Source organism: Oryzias melastigma, linkage group LG3, assembly GCF_002922805.2.
Source record: "Oryzias melastigma strain HK-1 linkage group LG3, ASM292280v2, whole genome shotgun sequence".
Lineage (NCBI taxonomy): Eukaryota > Metazoa > Chordata > Actinopteri > Beloniformes > Adrianichthyidae > Oryzias > Oryzias melastigma.
Window position 1 is genome coordinate 12029013 of NC_050514.1, and position 9543 is coordinate 12038555.

Genomic DNA, 9543 nt, shown 5'->3' on the forward strand with positions numbered 1-9543 from the left:
TGCCTGATCTTAAAATGAGGTAAATTGAATCAAAGTACATAAGATGGATTGCCCTGCATCTCTGCAAATCAAACTGCTTAAGTAATGTGTGAAGAACTAACAACAGACTGGGAATCAACAGCCCAACTGAGCAACAGTAACTAAAAAATGTCATTAGTTTAAAATACTTTTGTTCTGTAGCCACTGTCAGCTGTTAAAAAAATGAGGTTTGGATTGCTTTCGCAGGTTAACTCATTATTTTTTTTTCAAGGACGCCCTACTAAAACCCTGCAGAACAAATCTTTTTGCTGCTGTCATTGTTCTTTAGATTTGCAGGGGTGGGATCACCATCCTGATATGTGACCTGTTTTAGCAGAGCTTCAGTTATCAGACAGATGGCCTTAAACTTAATGGTAACACGGTTAAATAAAGGCCCATTTTCTCCCATGAAAATTGTGTGTTTAACATGTGGCCGTTTTCTGATGGAGGACATATATACAAAAAATAAGCTTAAAATTGCGTTCTGAGTATTTCTTTATTCAAAATGCACACAACTGTGACATACAACCAACAGTCGGTGGGGCACAAGCTCCCTGCTCCGCTCCAGTCTGATGCAACCACTTGTAGACAAATAAATCCATATAAATATTTGTTTGTCTGATATGACTCAAAAATGAAGAACTCCAAAATTCCTCGCAATTTATGCTGTTTGAGGTGTAAGGGGTTGTGAGCTAGCAGGAGAGTATTGCATTGTATTTTCTGGAGTATATAGGTTGCAGTTTTTTTCATAGTTTAGCCAGGGGTGCGATTTATACTTAGGAGTGACTTATTTGTGTTTTTCTTTCTTTCTTTTTTTTTTAGACATAAATATGTTCATATATTTGTTACTTTCCCAGTAAACACTGGCTGTCCTTTAGCACTTGTTTCCTCTAACTGCCACTAGAGGGCGCTGCATCTGAGTATTTGCTACTGACAGTGGCAGAAGAAGTGTCGTCCAAAACAAACATTGAAGAGTCTGATTGTTTTCCTCTTAAACTTTGATATTTTTCTTATACACATCAAAAGATTAGTATTCTTGTTTTTATTCATGTAATTCTTTTTTAGTTACGAGGGAATTTGTTTTGAAATGTGACTTTTCTCCCAAATGTGCGACTTGTTCTCCAAAATGACATATATGGTTTTTGCTCTAGTGACTTATACTCCGATGCAGCTTATACTCCAGAAAATAGGTAAACAAATGGATGATGGGAAGTGAAAGCAGGCTTACTCCGACTTACAGTCCCCTCCAACAACTCAGAGGCAAAACTTTAAAGTCTCCCACCGATAAAAATCATGTTTTTTGAGTTTTTAACATGCATGTGTGGTCTTCTTATTATGAAAGAGAACAAGTGCAATAAGAAATCATTTTGTTTTTGCATTTCCGAGTATTTCTCCTTTTAAATATCTGTCAGTCAAACTGTCTTGGACAGACTCTGTTTGAATGAATGATCTTCTTTCCATCAACAGCTCTGCTGCACATGCACTAAACCCTCATCTGTTCCTAGTGTGTCTATTTCAGGTTCTGGAGAAGAGAAGATGGTATCTTCACATTGATTGCAGTCAAATGAGCCGTCGTTCACATTTCTGTGGTCAAATCAGCATCACTGGATTTTTTGTGTGGGTTTTATCCAATACTTACGGTAGCAGGACTGAGAACGCTGGAAAATCTCCACCAGACTCCACGGAGCTTCTTGATGTGACCACAGAAATACAAAAAGGGGCTCATTTATAAGTTATAAAGAATGTAAATCAATGAAAGATCATTTTGATGTTAGCTTTCATCATTTTCCCAATAATTCTGCTCTGAGAAACCAATGATTGAATGTATTGTTCACAGCAACATCAATAAACATTCAATAATTAGCTAAAAGAGTCTTTGGTGAACTGGAAGGAGAAAAAAAAATCAGGATTTTGGAGTAAGTTCAGTCCACGAAGATCTTCATTTCCTCGTCCGAGCTGACATCCAGATCAGAACCATACGGCTGGACATTACTGATAGTGCTTGATATTTTTTTGTAGCAGGGGTGAAGATTTGCTCTGGTCTAGCAAGACACAGAGCCATCAAAATCAGCTGCTTAGCTCAGCTCCAAAAGCCTCATCCCGTCAGAGGAGATTTGGGAAACAGAGGCTTCAGATCTATATGAAAAATGGCTTTTTAAGACATTTAGGTTGTGGAATTTTGATTAAAAACGTAATAATCATAATTAAAACACTACTGGGGACGTTTAAAAAAACAGCATTGGTTTAGAGGGACTTTAATGAACTTTTCTGCTGCCCTGCAGAAAATATGTCCTAGAAAACTACACAGGTTTTTAAAATTCTGGCTAAAAATAATAATCATTTTAATTAAAAGACCACAAGAAATACTTATGAATAAAGATCCAAAGATGGGTGGGTCTTTGAATACACACTCTGACCACCATATTGGAAGAGTTTGGTGTTCTTGAAACTTGTTATTGTGCATCATGCCTGTGTTTCCCCCCCCCCAAAAAAATTTGCTTTTTTTTTTTTTTTCATTTGAAGCAACTTATACTTCAGTAGAGGAGGAGAATTTATAATTCCAACCCATAAATGGTTTGACACATGAACAATCTTGGTTGTAAACTTTTCTGCATATATGGATAAACCCTCATGAACATCCCAGCTCTGAAAGGTGTGGCTGCTATTTTTGCTCTGAACCTACCAAAGAGCTTTCACTGTTTGAAGGAAAATGCATACTGACATTTTTGAGAAAAAAGTCAACCACCCTCTCTCTTATCGACCACTCCATTTACTTAGGTATTGAACTTTTATTTTTCTCCTCAGTATTGAGTCGAAACAGCTGACGTCTTCAGAACAGCATGCATCCAAAACACCTGCTTTTACCCACCTGATGACGATCAGTTAATCAAGAGGATTTGATTAGTAGCACCTGACAGATAATTACTCAAACAATAAGACCATATCACAGTTTTCCCACAGCGGCTTTCTGCTTGTTTAACAAACAGAAAACTATTTATTTTGGGGTTTTTTTTGTTGTTTTTTTTACATCTACGTACTGAAATGTTGTCAAATCCTTGCCTGTGGGATATTTAAAGTATTTTCATGATTTTTACAAACAAAACTTGATCTCTTGTGTCATTAACTTTTAAATTATACATTTAAAAATAGGTGTCGCCAACATTGTAAATCCTTGAATGCTGTTCGACATGGGCTTTCAGAATATCCTTATGAGCCATTTTCGGCTGCAGACAGGAGGTAACGCATCAATAGTGTGGCTCATCTGACATAATTGCTGAATTTTATGTCATCGAGAGAATGAGTGTTACTCCAGGCTCACCAATATTCCACATATAGCAGCTGCAAATTGGTCCCCTGTGCTTTAATCACACAGTCAGTTCAAATCATTAACTTTTCAAATCATTACATCTCACATTGTATTCAGAACCGGCGATGTATTGAAAGGATGCTTCAAACAGAGGAAGGTGTATGAATAGGGGGGGAAATATGTGACAATAATCCCAGAGCTGTGTGATCACTGCATGAATCCAAAACAAAAGATTAAATTAAAGTCAGTTATTCTAACGGTGTTAGATGTCAGAGGAAGGGCCAAACAATAGCACTTCACTTATTCCATACGGCAGTAAATTGTCTTAATTTAATTTATCGGTTGTTTATTTAATACGTATTTCGTGAGAGACGACAATAAGTGAGGACTAATTTGATTTTATAAGAAGACATCCTTAGGCCACTTTTCCTGCGTGTGAACACTATTTTAGGCTCCATTTATGTAGTTCAAATTAAACATCTCAGAGTTGCTGGAAGCTTCTTGTGTTAATGGAATCCCACATAGCGGACGGTGTGGGGAAAGAGAGCAGATGAATCTGTATTCCCTGAATGTGTCTGGGCAAAAATCAATAAATGCAAGCACAGCTTCTTGCTTCTGATGGCTGTCTTTGCATGCTGGACTAATAGAAAAAATAATAATTAAATTTAAATCACCAGATTAATTTGTTTTCCATCAGTCTCAGGAGAGATTCTTTCTTTTCCCCCTGTTTCTTTAGTGACTCATTATACTTTCTAATCAAGACAAAAAAGTCCCTCTTTTAGACAGACGTGCTGTCTCCCTTCCCCCTTCTCTTCCCTGTGGTGTGCTTTCTCGCATTGCAGTCATTGTGCTGGCACTTATTATGTTACAAATGACCGAGGTACGGCAGGCATTCTCAGTGTGCATGCAAAGAGGGCCCACCCTTCCACGCTACCAGCGCCTTCTCCTAATGACGATGCTCAGAGTGCCCCCCAACGCAGCTCCATGCAGCCCTCTACCCCACTTCCCGCCCCCATGTGCTCTCCTTAATGAAAATTCTCCAATGCAATTAAAAATCCTTGCTTCTTGCTGTTACTGTAGGACAAACAGAGCCACTGTCATTCCTCATGGCCTGTCACTGCTCCTCCAAAGGAGGCAGAGGAAATGGAGGAATACACCAGGGGGGCCACTGGCACGAGAGACGGACAGACAAGATTGTGGTGTTTGAAGAAGAGCAAACACCCCCTCATCCCCCCAACCCATCTCAACAGGTAACGGAAAGTGGCAGAGAGGAAAAAAAAAATCAATGACCAAAGAAGATGGAGAGCAAGCTTTAAAAATGGCTTTAACTACACACCACTGGCTAAAGAAGGGGTTCTGTGTCCACTCTCCAAACTGTGGTGATCATAAATGTTTTATCAGACTTACACCCCACCCTGCTTTTTTCTTTTTCTTTTTTTTTCTTTTTTTTTTTATGAACGGGTAAAAGTGACAGATTTCTGAGTAAGATCTGTGCAATCCTTGCAGTAGCTTTAAAAAGCGTAATGACACTTTTTGGATGTTGCAACATGACAGCAAAGAGGCAGGCAGACTGAGAGTTGCATTCATTTATAATGTTTATGATGCATTAATATAAGCGTGCACGCAAAGCTCAACAGTCCATCACCACACGGACAATGAATCCATTGCTTGTGCGCGTGATTTATGAGGTGTCTATAAACACATAGCCAACAGTTTGTTAATCCAGTTTAATACCTGTTCAAATGAATACAACCAGTGCTCATGTGACACCAATAGAGGAGGGTGGAGGGGGGAACACACCAGTTGGCTCTGTGACCCACACTCGTCAGGGTGGGGCATATGAAAACAGTTGCCCGCTCCATCTGCAAAAAGAAGAAGCAAAAAAAAAAAAATAAAAAACTCCCCATGAACACTACCCTTTTACCCCACCCCCTTGTTGTTTTCCAGTTGAATGAAATAATCTTCCCCCGTCTGGAAACCTAGTCTGGGTCAGAGGGCCTGCGTTCAGCCTGTTGCTTATTGTGCGTTCAGAAGAGGAGGTAAAGCATACAATTAGGCACAGATGGCTGTCTTTGCCGGGCAGTGTATTGATCCCATCCCATGGAGGAGCTGTCCCGTTTCTGGGCTTTTTTTTTTTTTTTTTTTTGTAGCACAAATGTATTTCAATTTAGAGCCAATGTGACTCTGCGTTGTAATTGTTTGATCATGTATTATCTTTTGAGGATTATTTAATAGAGACACTCGTAGATAGATAGATAGATAGATAGATAGATAGATAGATAGATAGATAGATAGATAGATAGACTGATTTTTTTTATCATTTAATTAAAATTTAAATGTAAAAAAAATATTAGAAATGAACTAATGTTGTTTCTTTTGCATGGAAATGTGTTTTATTAACCTTTTAATGCCAGAAATGTCATTGGTGGCACCTAAATAACACATTATTTTAAGTACTGTAACTCAGAATATGTTGAAATTAAGCTGAATACGTTTAAAAAAATTAAAGAATTAGAGAGTTCAAATAATACAAAAACTTAAAAATTAAAGGGTTAATATTATATACCTTTAAATAAATTTTGTTTATATTTATTTTCTTGTAAGAAAAAAAAATCAAAATCAAAAGTTGTTGAAAAATGATATAAGTATAGGCTGCATTGTGTTTGTTTACACCGTGTAAAATGGCACAAAGATGATAAATAAAGTTGCCGCTGTGTCCCTGTCAGTGCTGTTGACAGTGTCGCATTTAAAGCAATAATGGTCAATTACTGTGTCCTTCCTTTACTACGGACGCTGCACAAATAATAAGTTTTCTTTGTGTGGCAGTAGTGAGCTGACGTCAGGTCGGTTCCTTGAAGTGGAGCTGAATAAACCTTGAGGAGAGTCTCCTTCAATCTGCTGTTAGTAACTAACACACACACACTCACACACCGAGACTCAATTACTGCCCAATTCCCTTCTTTATCATTCGTCCCCGACCTCTTTCATAACCAAAAGCGACCAAGGAAAAAAAAGAGTCGAGAAGAAGAGCAAACCGAAGTGTTAGTTGAGCTAAAAACCCACGCTGGAAATAAGTAAAGTGTCGAAACAGAAAAAAAGGTAAGTGTTTTTATTTTTTTATTATTTCACTGACGCTGTTTTTCGCCTCATCACAGCGATGAGCTGCCTTCGCTTCGCTTTTTCTGTGTTAAACTGCTTTGAGTTTACTTTTTAATTGTTTCGTAGCGATGTAAATCGTCACGTCTCCTCGTCGTAATCGGTCTGCTCGGTTAAAGTTTTTACTCTTTAATCCTAAAACGAAGTGTTTTTTTCTTCTTCTTCTTCCTGACTGGTGACCTGATAGTGGGAATCGTCTTTGTGTCCCTTCTTTCCTTCTCTCGCAGCGCTCACTCAGACGGTTTTATTTGATAGCGAGCTTCGGTCGTTAAGAAATTAAACTTTTTCTCGGGTTAGTTTAGTTGTGTGTTTCGTTTTTAATCAATCGGGTAGAGGTGCAGTTGTCGGTTTTGGGTGCGTTTTGCGTGTTTGGATGTTGTAACCGTCAACCTAGAGGGGGTTAACAGCGAGACGCTGGACTGCCGTAGGTGATCGCTGTCCGTCCTTTCTAATCCATCCCGTTTAATAGTCCCCCGACGCGAAAATAACACAATTTAGGACGAAAAAAACATAAATATCCCAGTCGGCTTGGACTGAGTTGGACTTAAAATATTTATTTGTGTTTCCGTGGCGGGTTAGAGTGTTGTTGGCCAGCTTGCCAGGCTGCTGCTCTCGCGGTCGCTTCCTCAAACCGAGGCACGCGGGCGAGCTAGCAAGCCGCTTTGGCCGAGTTGTTGAAATTTATCCCTTTGTGTATATTACAATATCCTCCATTTTTTTCGGCCCCTTCCAAAACAACAAGCCTTTCGCCATCTTGGTTATTTTAAATACGTCCCCTCCGTAGCCTTCTGTCACACACGTACACATCCACTCAGACTACTTTTGAGGGAAATTGATCCACTGTGAGGTTTTTTTCTTTTTTTCCTCAAGTTTTACCAAAGTTTTAGCAGGCTCTTGACAAAAAAGAAACAACGTAGAGCGTCTCAGTAGTGGGTTCAGAAGGCGACTTTTGGTGCTTTAATCGTCACTAGAGGTTATTTTTCAACACATTTTTGGTCGAAAGGGGTATTTTAAAAGCATTTTAGGAGTATGTTTATTATCGGGGGTTGCTATTTTTAGGCAGACCGTTGCCCATAGCGGAATTTAGTTGCTGTCAATGTTGAAGCAAATGTATTTGTGCTATTTTAAGCTGATATTGTAGGTCAGTGTGATATCAGCGTTTAGTCAACCTTTCTGTTTTAAAGAAAACATGAATGAAGGGAGGATGGATTAAAAAAGGATTGGCCTAATTACTAATAATCACATTAGATAAAGAATAGTCAAGAAAGGAACAAATATTAAACATTTTAATCACAAATGTTTTGGAATAAAAGTAAATGTTATTTTATTGGCAATGAACAGACAAACTGCTTGACTGTTGTATATGCAAAACAAGATCCACACAAGACTGAATGATTTGCCAGATTGACAAGTTTAATACATGCACATTCACACAGGCTCCAATCCCCATCTTAATGAAACCCCTTTGGCTCATGTCTGACTCTGGTTAGGAGGCTTGTTTTTGACAGAATCTTGGACAATTTGTAACCTGATGATCTTACTATTTAAAAATATCTGTTATCCCTTTTTGCAAGAAAAAAAAGTGTCATTTAGACTCAATCCCTTGCATTTAGAACTTTTTTTCCTTCCTCCTCCCCTGTCCTGCAAGCAGTTAAAGATGAAGAAGAAGAGGAGGAGGGGAAGAAAACACACCAAACAAATGCTTTGAAATGGAAAATCTGATCATTTCACCTCCCACCTCTTTTGTTTGCCCGTTTATTGCTGCAAAGCTGGAGTGCAGAGGAGCAGATGTTTAGCCAAACATGAAGGCGCGGTGCCTCTGTCCTTATGGGGATGTCTCTCCCTCTTCTCACTGCTGATGCATCGACATGACAGCTGCTTGATTTCATGGGGCTGCAAAGAAGCCATTAGTTGTATCAGTGAATTGAAACGGAACAGTGTCTCTCACTTTTTCTACCGCTTCTATAGCCTGTCTATTGTTAGCATCGTTTTGTGCGGATTTGTTGGAACATTAGTGTGTGTACTATCAAGTGTGTGGAGGCGTTACAGCTGAACATATAAACCAACGGGAAGTACTAATATATTATTTTTTTCTTGCAGGATGTTTTCTCATAATTTGAGCGAGGGAGTGAGCAAAAGCAAAAGTGAAGAAGGGGAACGAATCTGTCAGTTTGTTTGCTATGTTAATTTGAAATGGAAGCGCACTGTGCTACCTCAAGCACACTCAAATCAGAGCTGTCTTTCCTTGCCAGGCCAAGGAAAAAAAGTGCACTCTCTGCTGGAGTTTTATTCTGTCTCTGCTTGTCTTTTTTGTCTTAAATTGGAGCTGTTGTTTTTGAAGAGATAAAGGGAGACTTTTGCTTGACTTGAACGTTCAGGAATTAAGGATAGACATTGTTAAGCTCTATTTGCATGTCTAGCAAAGTCACTGCAAAAGGTTGCTATTGACTAAGCTGATTAGGTGAAATTAGGTTCACGAGCTCTGTGTCTAGGGGTGCAGAATCTGACAGAACTTGGACAGCTTTGGAAAAGACAATCCCATGTGCACACAGGGTGGATTTTCTATAATCTTCTACAATTGAAGATGAGGTTGTCCTCCCCTTTGAGGGAGTAAGCCATAGTTTATATTCTTTTTGTAAGTTCACTAAAATGAGATTTATTGGGTAGTGCGATGTAGTATGATGGTCAAGTCATCACCACGAGGCAACACTTGCTGCAACTACTTCTTTCTGGAATAATACATAGGTCGTTGGGATATGACTCATCAGTCAATTACTAAAACTGACATCACTGGACACTGTGACTTGTTTAGCCACCATGACACACATTGAGAGGTTTCGACTATAAACTGGCTTTCTGATACACACTTTTATTTTTCAATCAAACTGTTGTCAGTCCTTAGCAGGATCACTCCTATGGTAAACTAAATATGACAAGTCATGGAGGTGGTATTGTCACTGGATAAAAGGGTTGTCCTAAAGACTAAACCATTGATCTTTGACCTGCTTATAACCAAGTTTAGGCTTGTGCCTTAAGAAGAATATAACTGATTAAACTGATTT

At 38.8% G+C, this 9543-nt stretch overlaps 1 protein-coding gene across 1 annotated transcript in view; it reads left to right on the forward strand.

Moving 5' to 3' along the window:
• The first annotated feature begins 6000 nt into the window (after positions 1-6000).
• baz2ba (bromodomain adjacent to zinc finger domain, 2Ba) overlaps positions 6001-9543 on the forward strand; it is a 66466-nt gene continuing 62923 nt past the window's right edge. The window contains exon 1 of the mRNA XM_024296351.2: positions 6001-6424. The gene's annotated coding sequence lies outside the window, so the exon portion shown is untranslated. The remainder of the gene's footprint in view (positions 6425-9543) is intronic.